The sequence below is a fragment of the Neopsephotus bourkii genome, unplaced genomic scaffold, assembly GCF_033783945.1.
Source record: "Neopsephotus bourkii isolate Nb327-2 ecotype Australia unplaced genomic scaffold, CSIRO-AGI_Nbou_v1 NB_1132, whole genome shotgun sequence".
In the NCBI taxonomy this organism is placed as follows: domain Eukaryota; kingdom Metazoa; phylum Chordata; class Aves; order Psittaciformes; family Psittacidae; genus Neopsephotus; species Neopsephotus bourkii.
In genome coordinates, this window is record NW_026901618.1 from 3039708 (window position 1) to 3061853 (window position 22146).

Sequence of the window (22146 nt, forward strand, 5' to 3'; positions counted from 1 at the left end):
TCCAAAAGTTTTCAATAGGGCTCTTTACTGAAGTCTTACAAAGAGTTAAAGCTGCTGTGTGATGAAAGGGAAACTCTTGTAATGAATTAATAGCAGGTTAAAAGTTAGGAAGCAACAGGGAGTAAATGGTCAAGTTTTACAATGGCAGGAAGTCACCAATGGAGTCCCAAAGGCATCAGTCCAAGCATCTGGGTGGTTCAATGTATGGAAAAGGGGATTAACACTGCAGTAATAAAGCCTGCTGACAGTGTTAAAATCTACTGAGAAGAGTTGTAGAAGGATCTAACAGTATTGACTGTGACCCAGTAATAGGAAATTCCAGCAGAGGAAATTCACTGACAGTGAATGATAGTACAGGGGACAGAGAAAAATCCCATATTCTCCATGGTTTATTCTACATAGAACTGCATCCGAGTGATGTGATCTTTGTTCTGATCTGTGAGATTTTCATGTCTGTAGTGTTAGAGTACATATACCAACACAGAATTTTACATCCTTAGATGAATCTTTTTATGACGTGATCTAGATAACCATGTAATACTGAAGAACAAATGAAGATAGACCCTGGTTTTTCTTCTTTTCTTTTCTTTTCTTTTCTTTTCTTTTCTTTTCTTTTCTTTTCTTTTCTTTTCTTTTCTTTTCTTTTCTTTTCTTCTCTTTTCTTCTCTTTTCTTCTCTTTTCTTCTCTTTTCTTCTCTTTTCTTCTCTTTTCTTCTCTTTTCTTTTTTCTTTTCTTTTTCTCTTTTCTTTTTTCTTTTTTTCTTTTTTTTCATTTCCTTTCCTTTCTGTTCTTTGCTTTTCTTTTCTCTCTTCTCTTCTCTTCTTCTCTTCTCTTTCTTCTCTTCTCTTCTCTTCTCTTCTCTTCTCTTCTCTTCTCTTCTCTTCTCTTCTCCCTTCTTTTTCTTTTTCTATTTCTTTTTCTTTTCTATTTTTCCTGTATTAATGCTTATCAGTGTTTTAACACTTTGCTGGAATGATTTAGATGTTAATCATGCTGATTATTAAGAAAGCAAAATACGAAGAGTATATCTGGAAAATAAAATCAGTAAAGCCCTATCTGTATGAAATCTCATGCTGGGAAGAATTACAAATGACAATAGCTTTATGCTGAACAGAAGTCCTCCTTAATAAATACAGATAGTTTGGCTGGGGAAGGTTCTGTGCACTTTTCTGTAGCATGCCTGTCTTCCACTATGGTTTATTCCAGGCTGTGCTATTTTTGGAGGACTTTCTGAAAGGGTAGATTCAGATGTAGGTGCATACAACTGTTACACCTACCAAATCCAGTACTGATTCTGGGTAATTTTACCCAGGAAAAATTGTCTTTAGGTGTTAAGCACCCGTATAATGTCCATAAATACATAAACTACCTCTGCAGGTGCAGTAACTGTTACATATTTTGTGTATATTTCAATTGCTCTCTTAGTTACACATAATACACTTAAAAGATTTCCACTTTCCCCCCCCATCCATCTGAAGATATTTAATAGATTAAAAATGTTCAAATCATGCATTTCTGAAGGCATTGGTCTTTGGATCACTTCTCTGTTTTTCTGTGATGTTAGATGTTTACAATTTCTAACAAAAAAAAATTGCAAAAATCTTTGTCACTTAGAAAAGGCTCAAAATCACACTGACGAGACTGCTCTTCAGAATTATGTAGTTGCATTTTAATAGCTCAAAAGATTATTATTATTGCTTCCCTGATACTAGAAAAGATAGGTTATGCTAATGTTGTTCTAAGTTTCATTTGTATCTATATATAGTAGTAAGTCACTTTACAATTTACATACATACTCTAATTTAAATAGAAAAAGATTGAAGAAAAGGAGAGTAAACTTTGATAATCAGTATGGTTTTTCATGGAAAAAAGTAATTGCCACTGTATAAATAGATTGTGCATAATGAAAAAAAAAGTTATTTCTGCATTACTTAATTTCTTATTTTTCTTCCTGACATTTTGAATCAAGCATTAGTCTGTGGAACAGAATCAAAATATCAGAGGTAATACAAAAAGGTGAACTTTGTCTGCAGGATGCAGTTTCATTAATTTGATTGGGCATTACTCAGAGTGGATCCATTTTTAGCATATTGCATTTGCATACTGACCTTTGCTGTGCCATGAATGAAAATTGGTGCTCTGATGTGTTGATTAATCCTGTATAATAACATTTAAGACTTCATTTAAATATATTCTTAGGTGAACAGTAACGGCATTTATAGAATCATATAATAGAATCATAGAATAGGATCATAGAATAGTTAGGGTTGGAAAGGACCTTAAGATCATCAAGTTCCAACACCCCCTGCCATGGGCAGGGACGCCTCACTCTAAACCACATCACCTAAGGCCTCGTCCAACCTGGCCTTGAACACTGCCAGGGATGGAGCATTCACAACCTCCCTGGGCAACCCATTCCAGTGCCTCACCACCCTAACAGGAAAGAATTTCTTCCTTATATCCAATCTAAACTTCCCCTGTTTAAGTTTTAACCCATTACCCCTTGTCCTATCACTACAGTCCCTAATGAAGAGTCCCTCCCCAGCATCCCTATAGGCCCCCTTCAGATACTGGAAGGCTGCTATGAGGTCTCCATGCAGCCTTCTCCAGGCTGAACAGCCCCAACTTTCTCAGCCTATCTTCATATGGGAGGTGCTCCAGTCCCCTGATCATCCTCATGGCCCTCCTCTGGACTTGTTCCAACAGTTCCATGTCCTTTTTATGTTGAGGACACCAGAACTGCACACAATACTCCAAGTGAGGTCTCACGAGAGCAGAGTAGAGGGGCAGGATCACCTCCTTCGACCTGCTGGTCACACTCCTTATGATGCAGCCCAGGATACAGTTGTCTTTCTGGGCTGCAAGCGCACACTGAAGCCAGCTCATGTTCATTTTCTCATCGACCAGCACCCCCAAGTCCTTCTCCGCAGGGCTGCTCTGAATCTCTTCTCTGCCCAGCCTGCAGCTGTGCCTGGGATTGCTCCAACCCAGGTGTAGGACCTTGCACTTGGCATGGTTAAACTTCATGAGGTTGGCATCAGCCCACCTCTCAAGCGAGTCAAGGTCCCTCTGGATGGCATCCCTTCCCTCTAGCGTATCAACCGAACCACACAGCTTGGTGTCATCGGCAAACTTGCTGAGGGCGCACTCAATCCCACTGTCCATGTCAGCGATGAAGATGTTAAACAAGACCGGTCCCAACACTGATCCCTGAGGGGCACCACTCGTTACTGGTCTCCAGCTGGACATTGAGCACAACTCTTTGTGTGCAGCCATCCAGCCAGTTCTTTATCCACCCAGTGGTCCATCCATCAAATTGATGTCTCTCCAATTTAGAGACAAGGATGTCGTGTGGGACAGTGTCGAACACTTTGTGCAAGTCCAGGTAGATGACATCAACTGCTCTACCGCTGTCCATCAGTTCTGTAGCCCCATCATAGAAGGCCACCAGATTGGTCAGGCAGGATTTCCCCTTAGTGAAGCCATGCTGGCTGTCACCAAGCACCTTGTTGTTTTTCATGTGCCTTAGCATGCCTTCCAGGAGAATCTGCTCCAAGATTTTGCCAGGCACAGGGGTGAGACAGACTGGTCTGTAATTCTCTGGGTCATACATTTTCCCTTTCTTGAAAATGGGGGTTATATTTCTCTTTTTCCAGTCGTTGGGAACTTCACCTGACTGCCATGATTTTTCAAATATGATGGCCAGCGGCTTAGCAACTTCATTTGCCAGCTCCTTCAGGACCCGCGGATGGATTTCATCAGGACCCATGGACTTGTGCACGTTCAGATTTTTAAGACGGTCTCGAACCAATTCCTCTCCTACAGTGGGCCCAAGGTCTTCATTCTCACAGTCCCTGCGTCTGCCTTCCAAGACTTGGGTGGTGCGGTCAGAGCCTTTGCCAGTGAAGACCGAGGCAAAGAAGTCATTCAGAGCCTCAGCCTTCTCCAAATCCCTTGTAGTTAGTTCACCCGAGAGCTTTCTGAGGGGGCCTGCATTCTCCCTAATCTGTTTTTTATTTGCTGTGTACCTGTAGAATCCCTTCCTGTTATTCTTAATATCCCTAGCCAAGTTTAATTCTAACTGGGCCTTAGCTTTCCTAACCTGGTCCCTAGCTTCCCAGACAATATTCCTGTACTCTTCCCAGGCTGCCTGTCCTTGCTTCCACTTTCTATAAAACTCTTTTTTTCATTTGAATTTTCCTCAGGAGCTCCTTACCCATCCAAGGAGGTCTCCTGGCCCTCCTGCTGCACTTCCTTCTAGTTGGGATGCAACACTCCTGAGCTTGTAGCAGGAGATCCTTGAATATCAACCAACAGTCTTGGGCCCCCCTGCCCTCTAGGGCTATATCCCATGGAACCTTATTAAGCAGGTTCCTGAAGAGGCCAAAGTCTGCTCTCTTGAAGCCTAGGGCAGTGAGCTTGCTGCACGCTCTTCTCACTGTCCTAAGGATCTCAAATTCAAGCATCTCGTGATCACTGCATCCAAGGCTGCCCTGCAGTGCCACATTTCCAACGACCCCTTCCCTGTTGGTGAGCACGAGGTCAAGCATGGTACCTCTCCTTGTCGGCTCCTCTATTACTTGCAGAAGGAAGTTGTCTTCCACACAATCGAGGAACCTCCTGGATTGCTTGTGCCAGGCCGTACCGTCATTCCAACAGATGTCAGGGTGGTTGAAGTCACCCATGAGAACGAGGGCCTGTGAGTGTGAGACTTTTCCTATCTGCCTATAGAGTGCTTCATCCGCAGATTCCTCTTGATCAGGCGGTCTATAATAGATCCCCACAGTAATGTCTCCCATCACTGTTTTCCCTTTAACCCTGACCCACAAGCTCTCTGTTAACTGCTCACCTGTCCCCAGACACAGTTCCATACTCTCCAGCCTATCCCTAACATAAAGGGCAACTCCCCCTCCACGCCTGCCAGGCCTTTCTTTTCTAAAGAGTCTGTAACCTTCCATTCCAACACTCCAGTCATGGGAGCCATCCCACCATGTTTCTGTGATGCCTATTATATCATACCCCCATAGACGTGCACACATCTCTTAATTCCTCTTGTCTGTTACCCATGCTACGGGCATTTGTACAGAGGCATCTGAGCCGAGCTCCAAATGAAGCTGGCTCATTGGCTGGAGCAGCTGGAATATCTCTACATTGCTCTGAGCATTTATTATAGGTGCTGGCAACTGAGTGGGTGTGTTGGGATGGAATGATGCCCCCCTCCCCCAACACACCTAGTTTAAAGCCTCCCTGACCAGTCTGGCAAGTCTCCTACCAAAACCACTTCAGCTCCACCAGCCCCTGCTAGACCTGGCCTACAAACTTGGGTCCCATGTTCAAGACACCCAAACCCCTGACTATGACACCATTAATAAAAATGTTCATTACAATAATAGAAGTAAATCTAGGTAGCTTCCAGGTTGCTGAGAAAGATGGTCTTGCAAAGCTTAGTCTTATTTTCAGAAGTGCTAACCAACATTTTCCTTCTGTCTTCAGTAGCTGTCACTCAAGTGCAAAACTGCTGGAAGTTTAACCATCTCAGGCAGGATAGATCTAGACATCAGGTCTGAAATGGGTGAATGCATACATTTGCATGTGAAAGCAGACCTACTCCAGAGGAAATAATCTGAAATAGTGTAGATTGCTCTAAGTAATGACTGAAAAACATGTACATTGTCCAGCTGAGGTCCCAGGTGGAGTACCCGCCCCGGTGCTGTATTGTAGGAGAAGTAATGAGCAACAGGAAAGAGTCTAGACAGGAGTATCAAGAAATACCAAACGCATAGGAAACTTGAGTTAGGTTTAGAGCAAAACACAGCTGTTTAGTTTTGCAAAATGATTGGGGTGACCATGGTAATAGTTCTCATAAATACATAAAAGTTAGCTGTGGAGAGGAGGGAAAGCTAGCATTGCTTGTGGGTGTAGCAGGACACTCAGAGTTGAATTTGCAGTATGAGAACTCTGTATTGGGAAAAAAACCTCTAATTAAAGGAAGAGATGCGAACTAGAAGAAATTGCTTAGGGTGGGTGTGGTGTTTGAAGCTATTATCAATGGGCCTGGATTTACAAGAGACATACACCAGCTAGCAAATCTCCCTTTGTCCCACATGGTGAGGTATTCCCTTGTCTCATGCACAACATGGTATAGTAGTCCCAATTAATAACCGCATATCCTGGAATTTATATAAAACCCTATAAGATGAAAACCCTTCCAAACTTTTCTGTCTTCCACTACTTCTCCCTGCATTTCCTGCAAATCCTGCTTATGAATTCCAGCAGTGCCCACCTTGCTAGCATGTATGGACAGACAAAATAAATTCATCACTGGACTGGAGATGAAAGAATGAATTTCAGACTAGTCAAAATGCTAAAACTCCATTGAAAGCTGCAATGAAGTTTGTAACACAGGGCTTAAGGATGCTTCACTGCTGTACACAAATTAGTAAAATGCACACAGATTGTGTTATTTCAGAGCAGTTATTCGGTGTTTGACTTTCTGCTATGTTTCTTGGAAAGAGGAAGGAGCTTTGTGTCCTTCACGCTCCAGCATTCATTCTGAATGCTGTTTGCTGTACAGCCTACCGTGGCACCTTCTTTAATTAGCACTTACCACTTTCCTTCTTCCGAGAGTTTTGGTGGTGGCAGATTTCATGTCTTTATTGCCAGTGAGATGGGAAAGGCTCCTGTAACTTTTATAACCGATCAGCTGAGACAGTCTAGTTGCCTGTGGTTCCTAATGAGCAGCACATGACACAGTGCAGAGTATTGGCAAGGTTAACTAACCCAGATTTCCTTACCAGCAGACTGACTTGTAATAGCAATATAAAGAAGGAGTGAGAGCATTAGCACATACTCAGTAATATGGCATTATACCAAAATGAAAATCCTTCGCAACCAGCTACAGTAATATGTAAAAACTTCAAGTTTATATTTCCAAATAAGAATTCATGTAAATGGTTGTGTATTGACCATTGCTAAAAGACTGAAGTGCTAAAGTGGGAATCTGCTGTTGACCTTATTTTGAGAAAGTATTCCCACATAGAAAACCAGGTCAGAATATGCTCCCTCAAAAAATGTTTGCAGTTCTCTTGGCAAAATCCAAGGGTATTTTATTCTTAATTAACATCCCACAGTAATTTTGTGACATCTTTAACATCCCCTCTTGTCTTTTAAACAAGAAATTATTATCATGTAAAACCCCTGAATTAAATAGTAGTAATTCTGTTGTCTTCTAATCAATGGATTCCTGCTAAGTTTTCCTCCTTTTTGGTAAAATTGCTTTCTATGTCTTTTGTTTGAAAGCTAGTGATACGTGCTATGGTTTCTGACTGAGAATTTGCAAATACTGGAATTTCATTTGAAGTTTCAGATTTGGCAATGCAAAAGCTCTAAGTGTAATCTTCTGGGTAATCTTGAAATGGTGAGGACATAAGAGGCATACTTGCGTTGAATCATATAATATAACCATTCAAGTCATACTTTGGCAACTAAGTGCTTAAAAACACCCACTGATTTCTTTACGTTTCCTGACTCTTAAGGAAGACCAGAAAGATGAAATGTTAGGAGTCTAAACTATTCTATGATTCGAGACGAAGAGGGGACGAAAAAAGACTAACATACTGAATATGAGCTTTATCATATGTTCGTTCAAGGAGCTGAGCATTTGTACACTGGAGGGACCAGTGACTTTATTTGGAGATCAAAATGCTAAGCACAATGCATGATAAGTGCATGAAGGTTTTGCTTTGTGACACCTATTTCTTGGAGTCTGAAGGTTATTTCAGGCTTAGTTCTTGGGGTTCCTTATGGCACTTATACATGAACCTGCTGCAGCTGCCCATAGCAAGAGTTGCCTTGGAGAGGAGTGGAAGCTAAGTCAAGTCCCACCTCTAAGCTAGTGAAACTGGGCTGACAGAGCTCACTCATGAAGCCAGGCAAGTGACACCCATCCCTGTCTCGCAAAAGCTAGAGGAAATGATCATGCACAACAGATCACGATTGCAGCACTGAGGCTTTCCTATTCCCATCTCTCATCTTCTCTGATGTGATTTTCAGCTCTGCGCCTCCTTGCAAGGTAGGTAGCATTGGGCACGGTGGGGGTCTCTTGGTATTCCTGTTGAAGCTGTTCTTCTTTTTATATACATATTTAAATATTCCCTGAAGCCACAGAAAGAAAAAATGTCAGTCTTTTCTGGAAGAAGTCATGGAACTAAAATCAGCCTGGTGGTTTTACATGGGTTTAAAACCAGGACAAAAAATATCCATTAGCTGTAAAAGAATATAAAAAGAAACAAATATTCTGCAGCGTCAAGTGAGGGTTCGTTTGGTGATTGTGTGAAAATGTAGATTTCTTCAGGTGAATTACATGGCAATACAATGCTTTAAAAATGGAAGAATATTTCAGAAATCAGCTATCCAGAGCAGCTGAGACTTACAAATGATGGGTATCATAGCCTGGTAAAATTTAACCTGAAGCTCTTGGTCCCAGTCAGTACGTTTCAGTTGTGAGATGGTGTACTAGTGAGGGCTGTGGAATTGCAAATGAGCATCACACTCCTCCTGTTTGGTGTAGGCAGCTTTCTGCTCTAGGCTGCTGCCTACCTTGCCTGATGCCTTGAGCTATCTCTGTTTTTCTGTGAAAGAATACAAGCAGTGGGTAGAAGTTCTCTTCAGTTTAAATGGGAACAGGATCAGGCTGTGATTCAGGATCAGAATGCTTGTTGGCTTTTTGCTTTTGCAAAGTCAAAAGTATTTCAGTTGGGAATTTTGTCGTTATCCAATCTGAAACAGGCAGGTGATGATCACTGTAAAGAGGAGCTTTACTTGTGATCATTCTTGTGTAAAGCTACCAAGTGTTATATCTGGGCCACAAATAAAAAGCAAGGTTTAGATCAGAAACCTGGAGAACTCTAATTACGGATGCCTAAGATTTATGGAAAGTCATTGCTCATATATTCATCCTGATTTTTTTTTTTTTAATGAAACCAGTGCAAGTTCTTTCCATTTGATTTCATCATTGTAAAATCTGTTAGGAAATCAATAGATTATAATAATAATAATTTAAAGAATGTTTTATCTGTATGTCAGAAGTTTTCCCAACAGCGCAGTAACAACAAAAAAGGATACAGGTTATTTAGCTTGTAAATGTGTTTTTTGACACTGCGTATAGGTTGATCTACTTCCAGACTATTGGCTATTTCAGTGATGCACAAATCCAAACAAATAAAGCTTTTTCTTTAGCAGCTTAAAATCTTATTCCTATTAAAAAAACCCACTCTGTATAAAATATCCAACTTCATGAGACAGCATTAAAGAAGAATCTATGGCACTGTTAAATATGCAAGTGGACTGCTAAACCAAACCACAAAAACGCTAAAGGCAAAGGCTAGCATCCCAAGTTCCAGATTCTTCCTAGGAGTGCTTGGATTCTCTGGTGTTCTTCTGCTTTGTGCAGCCATTTGTAGCACTGGATGTTGCTTTCCTCAGTTGTAGATGTGCTATGAAGTCAGGAGGTGTTATTCAGTGGAGATTTTGTTGTTACCTTTAAGAAAATGGATCAGGTTTTCATAAAAAATACTTGTTGTGAGTAAAAGACAATATACTTAGTGGAGTTTCTAGATTTGTATCTACTGCAGATGTCTTGGTGTGGAGCCAGTCATCAGTCTTTCTGCAGGCTGGTCTCTCGATTCTATTAGTCTTCTTGTTAATGAACAAGCCCCTTTTTCTTCTTTTTGTCTATCTCCAGCTGAGAGTCATAGGACTTGCCTTTTCTTTTCGAGGATAACTCTTGCAGATAAATTTTCTCTCTGGTATCTCACTTCACATTTGAAGCAAACTCCAGAAAGCTGGCACCTGAAGGCAGCACATCTGTCTGCTGGATGTAATTTCACCCATCGGCATCAGTAGCCTACACTCCAAGGGGGGTGTTTGGATTCGTATATCTGTAAGGCTAATACGCTGCATACTCCTTTTAAGGCAATTTGCACAGTGTCTAAAGACAGTAATACTTACAAAGAAAACCGTGACTGTATGAAACTAACTGAAAAAAAAAAATCTAGATTTTAGGAAAGTGCCAGTGGAAAAAACAATTTGGAAAGAAGAGACTTCTGTTTTCACCTAGTCCCTAACAAAATAACACTTTCAATATAAGAATGCAGTAATTACATGTGTCATTTTTGTGAAGAAATATGGGCAATTTGGTTTTGTTACCTGCTCTGCTGCTCACCAAATTTGAAGGTGTTAACTCCTTCTTCATGACTAGGCAAGCAGTGAAGTGACTTTGGATGATTTGCCAGCATACATATGTTGCATAGATGCATATAAAAATAATCACCTGCTCCTAGCCAGTGAAATTATCCTGGCAAATCCCTAACATATATGAAGCTCTGCCAATAGAAAAGTGCCACTGCCTCTATTGGTTTAGCTGAAGCCATTCTGGGGAGATGATGCTACACTGGTTGAAGGGGGTTTCCTTCTGCCTGTGTGCATTTGAGGAGAAGGTCAGGAAGAGGCTGGCACTGTCAGGCCTGGCACAGGCACTACCATGGCAACATTGGATGCTCAATACATCTGCCTTGAATGTTCCCCTGAGTCCATTCCACTCAGTCCTCCCAAGCGCACCAGCAGGTTGGCATATATGGTGTGCTCAGAACAACAGGCTTGGTTGACTCAGGACAACAGGCTACAGGTGACATGATAGGTCCTGCTGCCCTCCCTTTCCCTCCTCCGTGACATTTGGCCGTATCTTGCTAGCTACCCTTCACCCATCAGTGAAATGCAGCTATCCATTTTTGTTTGTGGTGTTTGCAATGTCACTCTGCCCGCCCAGTGTGTTCCCCAGGGTAGGGATTCCCACCCAAGCTACAGAGGTGGCTGGGGTTGACATCCCAGATCCTACAGGAAGTTTTCAGCATTGGAAAGAAAGCATACCTTGGGCACTGCCATGGGACTGGGAGAGAGTCATCTTATGACCTGCAGCCAAGAGCTCACATGAAAATGGCAGGTATGAGCCAACTTGGCAAGATGTAAAATAGGAGCTGGACTGCAGTGCTCAACACATAGGCCCTTTTGTCCCTAAGGGTACTAGCCCTAAGTGATGTATTCCCATGGGCAAATACTTTGGGCCCAAATTTGAAAAAGCTGTCTTGCTGCCAGTGCTATGATTTCCACAGGGTTGATGTCCAACAAAGGACCAAGCTCTTTGAACCTGGTGCAGAAAGTACAGTAAATAAGAGAGTGAAGTAAAGGAATAAACTCAAATGGGCAGAGGAAAAGGCCTTCCTTTGTAAAATATGAAGGCCTGGCCCCTTGCCCAGACAGACTACATAATGTAAGGTAAAAGTTGTGTAAAGGTTGCAGGAATGATAGTCCCAGTAGATTTTATTGAGCCTGATCAATAAAAATGAGCTCGCATGAAGAAGTAAGTGCAGAATTTGGCACGAGAAGCTCTTCTTTGTGTCCTAATCCATGCTAGACGAATGTGGTACAAAATAGCTGATGTCAAGAGAAAGACTCCATCTGCTTCTGTGGGCTTTTCAGCAGACCCTTATCTTTTCTCGTACTATCTTAATGCTAGCAAAATGACTAATAACGTACAGATATCCTGAAGCTGACAGTAACATTTTAAATCTGTCCTGGAGAATCAAACACATTATTTATTTCTACAGCTGCTCAGGGTTTTCAGGAATTGTAGCCCATTAATCTACAAAAAAGTGTAAGGATGAATAAAACCAAAATGAACAAAATAACATGTAAAATGTAGTAAAAGTATATATGATTTTTAAAAATTGAACTAGAAGAGACACACATGTTTTGGCTGTAGCTGTTGACCACAATAGCTCAGAAATAAAGCCCAGCGTGGCTGTGAATTCCAGCAAATTGATGGATTGTAGCAATGTCAGTTTCTTAGGAAGAAAAGATGTCTGTGATACTGAAGTGTTTCCAATGATCCAGTACTGTCAATTTCGAGCACTCGGGAACTGTGAATCAGGTCATTACTGGCAACTGTGCTTTTTCATTCTGAATTTCTAAGACTTCTTTTTCTGTTTCGTTTTATTGTCTGTATGTGAGCAAGGACAGCCCTTCATAGTCCACTGTTACCTGGACTATAAAGCTGTTAGTCTCTGTGCCATTTCATAAAGTCCTGATAGTACAGCAGTCTCACTTCTGAGAGATCTACAAAGATGTTATTAAGAAACACAAACAGCTGCTTTGAAAACATACCTCATCCTATTTCACAAATCTTTTTTTGCTGTTAATTTGGTTAGGATACCTCAGAGAAAACTCTTAAGTCATTATAAATAACTTCTTATGTAAGATTCTTCAACAACTTTGCAGATACCAAAAAATAAGCTCTCTTTAGAAGCTGGTACATTTTGTGCTTCCCTTATAAGCAAAGTGCTTTATTGTTCAGACCAAAGTCACTTAGTGGATGGCAGAACATGAAAATAAATCTGGGAATCCTGGTCTGATAAAGTTTTCCCATAAAAACCAAAAAAAAAGCACAGTTGGTTGCAAATACTTTCCATGGACAATATGAGGTTTTCCTCTTGTTCTCTTACTCTGTCAGTGTCTTTGGGGTTTTTCTGATTACTCTATCTGCTTTTCATAGTAAATACAATCAGTTTTGATTGGCACAGAACAACAACTCAGTAACCTCCATGCTGTATTTCTTTTCCACAGAAATTTTGCTATGAGCTTTTGCAATCTCCACATACTGTATCTTGGCACAAAACACTACCTCTGCTTATGGTTTGCATCATTAAATATCAGATTGGCTGCTCACTGTGTTTATAGGATACAAGAAATAGCCTGTTAAATCTGGCTGGTTGGTAAAACTGGTGTTGTTTGAATCATTACGCTACTGTGTTCCCACACCATACAGAGAACAAAATCCCATAAAACTAATAAGCTGTAAAACAGAATTAAAGTCAATGACAAAGAATTTGCCCAAATGCAGTAAGTAAATTGGGAATAACTTTTCAGAAGTCTAAAAAAAGTGATCTCCAAAACACTGAGCATAGGCCAGAAATGCAATCTATAAAACTGTTTTGAAGTAAAAAATGCATGCCAAGCGTAGATAATGTTGCTAATAGCAGTTTTGATGGCTTATCTGTAGATCTTACTGGTATACTGTTGGAACTGAAGTGAGTATTATCATCTCCACCTTATGGATGAGGAAGCTGGGTTACCGTAAGAATCAATGTTCAACACGGAACATGAGGCAGTGCTGACTCCAATTCCTGTTGCAACTCACATCTTTAATTATTTTTCTGTGAGCTTCGTTTGTTTCTCTTAATTATACAGAACTCGTTCTTTCAGCACAAGGTAATTTGGGTAACACTGACTGTAGATTGGATCCATCTATTAATACTTATGAATTTCATTAATTCTAAAATTGCCCTGATAGATTAGCTCCTTCCCATCACTGGATGGGGTGATGAATGTATAACCTGAGATCCTTGGGAATGAAATGCAGCATCCAGTTTTCCTGATACACATTCCCACAAGCAAAACTAGAAACTAGGATGGAAAAATTAATTGGAAAACAGACAATTTGGAAAGCAGGAGAAGAGAGAGAGGAGAGAATTATGTTTTAAAAGTAAAGCCTGGCACATCCCCTTAACTCAGGAGCGCAAAGAAACCCTAATTGATACCCTAGTGTTACCTTAGGCACACAGCCATCGTGAAGCACTGTAGTATTGAGAGTTTAATGAACTTAATAAAGGGGGTGGATAAGAGCTCCCCCCCGTAATTTTCAGTGCAGTCTCTGGGTAGAGTGTGTCTGTTCATACCAGGGTTTTGCTTAGGATACTGGAAGGATGCTGCTTCCATACTGGCTTCCCTTTCAGGACCTCTAATGTAACTGCTTTAATAAATACATGTCTTTATTCCGAAGTACTTTATCTTTGTTAGGGGTTGAATGCAGGCAACAGTGAAACTGGAAAGATCTGAGGGCACCAAGCCAACAGCTGGCAATCAGGGAAAGCAGAAGAGCTGCACATGTCCACCTCACACTGCAGGTGAGGTGCAGAACAGGGCTTTAACAATTAAATCTCCCCTGCTTGTTCTTTTCCTGCTGTTCTCTGGAGTCTTGGGCTGCTTGTGTGTTGTCTTCAGCAAGGACCTCTGTCTATGCACACCTGTGCATGGGCCACACTCAAAGCTGTCTGCTTCTTTCAGTGGTTTTGTTTTCTCTATTGATCTAAGGTTCTTGTACGTATGCTCAGAGCCTCATCATCTGGTCATGGTAAGACTGATCATACAGTATTAAAACATATTCAGGATACTGCTATTAGGGATATCTTTCTGATTCTTAATTCAGATCCATTGCTGCATCTTTGCCCCTCTTCCTCTTTTCTAAGCAACCATAAGCTTTCTTATTGCATCCTACCCCTCTATGCAACAGATTTATCTATTTAATGAGCTTTTGATGGCTTCTCTTTGACAGGCCATGCTGTTCCCAAAGGCCATCCAAAAGCTCCTCATTAAAAATTTAGAAGACACCACTATGTCTCTTGTCCTCCTTTGTGTCATTCTGTAGTCCCACATCTTCCTCCACAGCTGAAGCATTGCTCATGGTGGAAGTGCTAGCAAAGTGAATGCAGAGACGGGATGCAAAGACTGGGAGGTGCCAAGGTGAGCTTCCCAGGCACATTGCCAGGGGAGGTGTGGAGCTACTCAGATCAGCAAGGGATGATGCAGGATGAATGCAGCGTTAGAAATCTGGCAGCAGCAAAATACTGCACCAGAATCTTCCAGACATGAGCCATGTCTTGGTAGCTAAAATGCACAGATGACATAGGCTGAAAAGGTTTTGGAAGGGTTATATAGGTCTTAGTAAGGTCTGCTCCATAAACTCCTCTAATTTCTTCTGTATTTTTCTGGTAGGAGAGGGAAGAAAATAATTAACATCTAGAGCTTATCTTGGATTTTAGTATTAAGCTCTCAGAGCACAGTCTGTGTGGGAAGTTCAGCTTGATAAATCTGTTATCTTTCATATGTGTGGTCTTTATTTATTTGACTCACTTCCCTTTAGGTAACTTAGCAAAGGTGTGCACTTGGGTTCTTGCTGGAAATTTGCGTGTCTCATCAGTAGTAGATTCTTGACTTCATTTAGTACTAAAGAGAAGTTTCATCTTACCAATTCATATTGCTATTCTCGAGAACATACAGCAAGCACTTTCCAGTGTCCTTCTTCAGCATATAAGTGTCTAAATACTAAAATAAAGTTATAATGAATTGTGCTGTAATTAAGTTTGCTTTCTCCACTGCTTGCTTAAAGGTGTTTCAGAAGCCATCATAAGTTATTTCAGTGCAGAGTCAGAATTAGTTTATTACAAAAAGCATAAACCCATACTGTGTTCCTTTAGGGTGCCATTTTATGAGACAAGGTGAACATCATCCCCCTCCTCTTCGTTTCCTGCAGCTGTGGGCTCCTGCCACTTACTTTATGCCAGCTGTGGTGCTCGCCAGCCACCTCACAGGGCTAATTCATTCAACTCACTAACCCAGCACAAAACGAACCCAGCAAAAAAAGTGGGTTTTCTGCTGGGTCAGTGAATCAAGTCAGGTCACCCAAGGGGGAGAAGGGGGTGTTTTATATGAAGGTATTAAAGTGTGTTGACTGTTAGCCCCATACTTAAAACTCCGGGCATCTCATGTGTTAGAGCTTTCCTATTCTCTTTATTTGAAGTTCAGCTGTTAATATTGTGTTGCATTTCATAGAGTTCTGCTGTACAGCAAAGTAAGCATTGTGGGGATAGGCATGTTCTAGAACTATTAGCATAACTAATCCTTTATTAAAAATTATTTCAAGAAACAAAATAATGTCCAATGTGATTTATATACAAGGAATAAAAAATGCTCTCCCATATTTGTAGTAAGCTTTCACCCACTAGAATATGCTATTAGACATTAAAATCAAATGACCTCAGGAAAGCAGCTTAACTTTTCTTCATCTTCAGCAACTTCAGCAGTTTTGCAGAGAGCACCTATAACTCCGAGTGGTTCAACAGCTCCCCACTCATGACCCTGTACAACCATACTAGGAACTAAATAAACCCTACTTACTAGCAATTAAAGTGATTTCATTTAAAACACAATGACAGATGCATAATGGGTTAATTACAAAGGAAGTAATTAGCAAATAGGATAGAAAAGGTTAAAAGGTTGTGGACTTCTCTTGTTTGCTTGCGAGAGATAGAGAAATCATCAGTGATTAAACTTTTTCTTTTAATTTCTGGGCCTGATTCTACTATTGTTGGCTGTAAATGAGGCAGCAAACTAGGAGGTTAAAAAAAAAAAAGAAGAAGGAATCACAGCTTTATTGGACAAACTGAAAGGCCATTGTTAATACTGAGGCTATGTGGTTTGCTTTCAGTCTGCACCCAAAAGTAGGTTTGCATCTATGCTGTTTGTACTTAACGTTAGGATATATACCTCTTCTGAGAAGAAGTAATTGTCCTCTCCACTCCATGCACTGCGGCCCCAGTGAGGTCAGGAAAAAGGGTATAAGGGGCAATAGAGATTAGAGCACACCTCTTAGGAAACCCTACCTGCCTTAAAGAGTAAATCAGTGAATAATTTAGTTGGCAACATGTCATAATGTATTTGCTCTCCAACAAACAAAAAGTGAGGATAAAAAGGAGTAGAACTTTGAGTAGGGAAACCTCTGAGTGTGAAAATCCTCAGCTGAAATACTGTTAACTTCATGCAGCGCTGGTCGTGTAGACAGAGCCATTACAGAGCGTGCAAGTAATTTTCAGTCAAAAATAAGAGCTTCTACTTAATTTTCACAAGTATTATTCTTTCTCTCCATGACTCCTGTCTGCCCAAAACCATAAGCAAATAGGTATTTAGATTGTTTTAATACAGTCATATTTTATGACCACCAGCTTATTGCTAGGTAACTTGAAACTCTTTATTTATTTATAATAGCTATAAATATATTTATGTATCTATAAAACATGTGTTTTGTATTTGGAAACTTCAGAGATAATGTTTGCAGAAAGTTTTCCCCAACTTGAGCCTAATTGTCACTGAAGTCATTGAATTTTTTCTTTTGAAAAAGAAGCTTTTTGGTAAACCTCAGAAATAGCAATATGGGCTTCTCCATTTCAAAATATCGATTAAAACCAGGCTGGAATTCTCCTTGGTAAATTTAGCTGCCATCTAACCTAGTTACATGTCCACCAGTAACCGTTAGCATAATTTAACAAAATTTCCCAGAACAGTCACATTCTTCCATTATCCTGTGCTCTTTTTTGAGGTTATTAAGTGCTCACTTCCGTGACGCTTTGCCAAGCCATAGCTAACACTCACCTGATACAAGTCAGTCTAGCCCCTTAATCCTTTAACTTCACTTGTCTGTTCCTCCTTTTCTATTATTCGTAATTTTATTGTATCTCTGGTATGCCTTCATCATGCCTCCGGGGATATTGTCTCCCTTACTGTTTGACGTGAGACATGAATCTACACATCCAGAAATGCACTGTCCCCTTTTGGTGTGTATCACACTGTCAACGTCTGTCTGATGCCCGTTTCCCTTGACCTGCTACTACAGTGGTAGGCAAAGGTTCCAGGACCACCAGTTCAACTTGTAGAAAGGATCTGTGCAGACTTTTTGGTAGTCTTTGCCCACCTACCATAGGTTTTGCTGGCTAGGGAATACAGATTTCAGGAAACAACTAAGTTTTTGTTCTAGTCCGTTACCTTAATTTTGTTGAAAATAAGGTTCTTCAAAGTTTTTCCCCAATTAAAATTGAATTTAAGTCATACATTCTAGGTCTGGAATCTTATGTTGAACATTTCAGAATTCAGTGGTTTTGCAAGTCAGCTATCTGTTTTTAGGACAAGTAGACTCAGGTTTGGAAACTCATCAAGTCATACAATATGCAGAACACATAAGGCTAAACCATAGCTGCAACAGCATATCTTGTTTCTTTTCCAAGGATTTCTGCAGGGTTCTGTGTATTTGCACAGTATAACTCAAGGCCTTGCGATATAGATAAAGGTTTTTTTCAGTATTTAAAATTTATTTTTTAAGTTAAATGGTGACTTTGTGAAGCTCTGGTTAAGAAAAGCAGAAAGCCTAAGGCTGTATTAATTCTGCTGTTCATATCGAAATCCCTGAAAATAGCTGAAACAAATGCCAGTACACATCTTTAGGGTAATACTTATCCCTATTCAGAGTGACATTTGTAGTTTAGAACATACTCATTTCTGCTTCACTGATTTTTTTAGGCATGGCATCTGTAAGACGGTCTGACAAAATGCATTCGTATTAACAAGAGTCATCCAAGTACCTCCCCTCCTGGCATTTAGAAAACATTATTTTTCTTAATGCATTTCATCATGAGCATGGAAAATCACCACTTTTCATTGAAAGTCTTTGAAATCTAGTATCTTTGGGATTATCTGATGTTAGCTGTAGAGATTTACTGGATAATTCAAGACAGCCTTCATTTATTACACACTTTGCAGTGAGTAATAAGAGAAATTAGCATTGAAGATAAACTGTCCCCTAATGAAATTTCAGGGAGAGCTAATGTTTCCGGAGCTGATAGAACAAAACAGACAAACAAGAAAAGTTATATGTCAAAGCTGTTGCTTGAATGAAACTCCCATATGCTGGAGAACAAACACGTAAGCCATGAAGTGTCTCAGAGGCTCTTCAAAAAAAGCAGGAATAATCACTCAAATACAAGGTATTTTCTGTAGTCCATTTTGCTTTTCTATCAGCTTTGGTCCTCCAGGATCCTGTCTTATTTGGATACTTATGCAAGTAGTTAGAGGTCTTTGAATTAAGTTCTAAATCTCTAATGATTTAAACATCATTTAATGCATAGCTATGGATCAGCTGCTCTTTGGCAAATCTGGCTAGCTTGCATTGTAATGCTCCATGTTAAGAAAGTCCTCTGCAGGGAGTAAAACTGCTGGTTATCAAAATAGTGTCGAAACAAGGCTGCTTCTAGTTCTGTGCTGCTCTCATGCCCTCCTGTGTACACATGTAGTAGGATAAAGCAAAGTGCTGGAGAGCTGACATCTCTGCAACGGGATGAAGTAAAACAAAAGCTACAGCCCACTGTGCCAACTGCGTTTTAAGCTGAATATAAGCAGATTTTACAGAGCCTTTGTCTTAGAGCCATTCAGCGGCTCCACACCATAAGTGACTTGAGATACTCTGTGAGATAATGTTACTCATTTCTGTAAGTACAGGGCAGGGGAAGCATTACATACTCAGTTTTCTGCTTGATGCCAGGTGGCATAAAGGTAATGTTACAGTATTCTCGATAATACCTTTCAGACTGCCTTTCTAGTGTGTTCAGGCTACTGGGAAATGGACAGAAATACTAAAACTCCTTTTATTTTTGTCTATGACAAGATCAATGACTATATTTTCCATTAGCTTATAAAAAGATACATTTACCCCAATGCAGTAAGACGTTAAGTTCTGGTAAAATCATAAAAACAACTTCTGTCTTGCTTTTATGTTGCATTACTTCATTTTGCGGTGCTGTGTCTATTCTTTGTAGATACATTCAAAACAACAGCTTTATCATTCAGCCTGCTCTGCAAACAACATGCCAGTCCCCCCACCAGTGTGGGATAATAGGAGGAATGGCTTTGTCCAAATTAACATTGTTCATCCTGCAGTTCTGCTTGTTGAAACACAAGAGCTTTCAAAAATCTCCGTAAAGCAGTGAGGTTGCCATTATAATTTATCTGGCTTTTTGTCTGCATATAATAATTTTCTGGCTTTCATGCTGTAAAAAAAAGCTGCTAATACCTGCACAGAGCTGAGCACATACCATATTACGCTCTGATTGATGCAGAACATCCATAATCTTCACTTGTTAGCGCTCAGCAATTTTTAGAGCTTTAAGAAGCAAGTTAAAAAGCCCGAAAGGTAAAACCAGTATCCTGTTCTGAGGAGCACATATTGAGTGTGTGGAGGAAAGTTTACAGTTACACAGAACTACTGGGCATTTCTATTAGAAAGCTCAGTAGCTCCTTGCCTTTTGATTGCTTCAGGACAGACTGCAAATGTTTGTACAGATAGTGTTCTGTGGTTTAGATCTTATGCTTTATTGCATGGATTTTTTTGTTCTCAGGAGTTGAACAAGACTAGCAATAAAAAGCATGAGTCAGAGTCCGTTTCTGAGCTTGTGCCTACAAGCCAGTTCTGAGGGGGCTTTTTATTAAGCATAGCTAGAAAACTAGATAGATTTTTGTTTCTCATAGAATGCAGTTGATCAGTATGTTTTACAAGGGAGGGAATGTATACACTGTTTGCTCATTGTATAGGTACTATGCACCGTAAGCTATAGCCTAGTACACTTTTCACTGAATATGTGTTAGTACAGAATTGTCTGTATAACTCTGCTCTAGAATACTAATTTTATTTTGCTGTTAAACATTGAAATGTTAAATATTGAAACAAATTTAAAATTTCACATAGGCATCTATACAGCCTATAGGCTACCTTGTCATTTTTCCTGATGTGGAGTTTCTACTTCGTATTTTTCACTACAGACGAAGTTGAAATCAAGAACAAATTTCATGGAGGGAATGCAGAACAAAATGTTCAGATGATACAACCTGTAATTCATCACCCTCAAGCCCCCAAGAAAAACAAAAAGTGACAGGGCAGAGCATGAGGGGCTGGCATCCTCAAGTGCTCATTCTGACTGTGGTGGAGCTTTCCCCTGCACTCTGTTACAAGACCTGTGTGATCTGTTATCCTGCTCTAGACCCTTGCCTGCTCCCTGCACCCTGGGACCTGGGCAGGTTCCATGCACAGCAGCCCTCCCCTCCTCTTAGCACAAGAGGCAGCCCAGCTCCCAGCAACAGCAAGTGTTGTGTAAGAGTGTTGTATAAGGGTGCAGGGATAAGCCTGTAACATCAGGTGTTGCAGGCAGGGTTACATGTGTGGATGACCCAGGTCACCCCATGGCCCTCCTGTTGCCTTTTAAAAGGGGAGTCCAGTGAAGGGCAAGGAGCCCCAAATAGCTTGAAAGTACTTCTGAAAGGTGAAGAATCCCTTTTCCCATCTGTTGCTGCCCTGAGAAAAGATGGGAAACAGCAGTGCCTGTCCCCAGTGCTGCCTGGGGCAGCCATTTGCAGAGTGGGAAAGGAAGCCTGAGGATAGCCAGAAAAGATGCAGCTCATGATACAGACGGGGACTGGGATTTACTGTGCACCTGACCTGCAAGAGAATGACAGCTGCTACCTAAACTTCGAAGCAACAGTGTCGTGGTTTGAGCACAGCCAGCAACTAAGTACCATGCAGCTGCTTGCTCACTCATACCCCCCCTGGATGGGATGGGGAGAATCAGAAGGTAAACCCCAGAGGTTGAGATAAGAACAGTTCAATAATTCACATAAAGTGAAATAATAAGAAGAAGAAAAGAAAGGAAGAGGCATAAAATTCAGGAAAAAAAATGATGCCAATACAATTGCTCATCATCCACTGACTGATGCCCAGTCGTTCCCAAGCACCAGCTGGTGGCTCCCAGCCAACTTCCCCCAGTTTATATACTGAGCATTATGTTCTATGGTATGGAATACCCCTTTGGCTAGTTTGGTTCAGCTGTCCTGGCTATGCCCCCATGTTTTCTTGGGCACCTCCTTACTGGAAGAACACGGGAAACGGAAATGTCCTTGATTCAGAGTAAGCAACAAATGAAACATCAGTGTGTTATCAACATTATTCTCACACTAAATCCAAAACACAGCACTGCACCAGCTACTAGGAGAAAATTTACTATATCCCAGCCAAAACAGGACAGAGAGTAAGGCAGAAAACACCCTCATGCCCTGAGCAGTGCAACTCTTTTATATAACCGTTGGTTAATCTGATGCATTTGTGTGAATGAGGAGGCACTGGATGAGAGTGGGAGAACACTTAACCACATTGATTAATATTAATTGGTTAATTGTCTTTCATTATGGGAAAAGAAAGTAAGTGCAGTAATTGGCAGTATGGCTTGACAGTGGTTCTATATTGGAGACCAAAGCCTGAGAATTCCAAATACCACATTTTCAGGCCAGAGGAGATGAAGATCCCCAAAATGTCTTCTTTTATTTGGGGCAAAATAGGAATAGTCTTTTCCTGGTGCATGGCTGTAGATCTGAAATAGAGCTCA

The 22146-nt window shown here is 40.7% G+C and overlaps 1 protein-coding gene across 11 annotated transcripts in view; it reads left to right on the forward strand.

The window, feature by feature from the left end:
- The window catches only part of THRB (thyroid hormone receptor beta), a 178877-nt gene that overhangs the window by 100164 nt on the left and 56567 nt on the right, over positions 1–22146 (forward strand). The window contains exon 1 of one of the 11 annotated variants that reach the window (XM_061362714.1): positions 8050–8072. The exons of the other annotated variants lie outside the window; for them this stretch is intronic. The gene's annotated coding sequence lies outside the window, so the exon portion shown is untranslated. Of the gene's footprint in view, positions 1–8049; positions 8073–22146 lie in introns of those variants that run through there. 11 annotated transcript variants of the gene reach the window in all.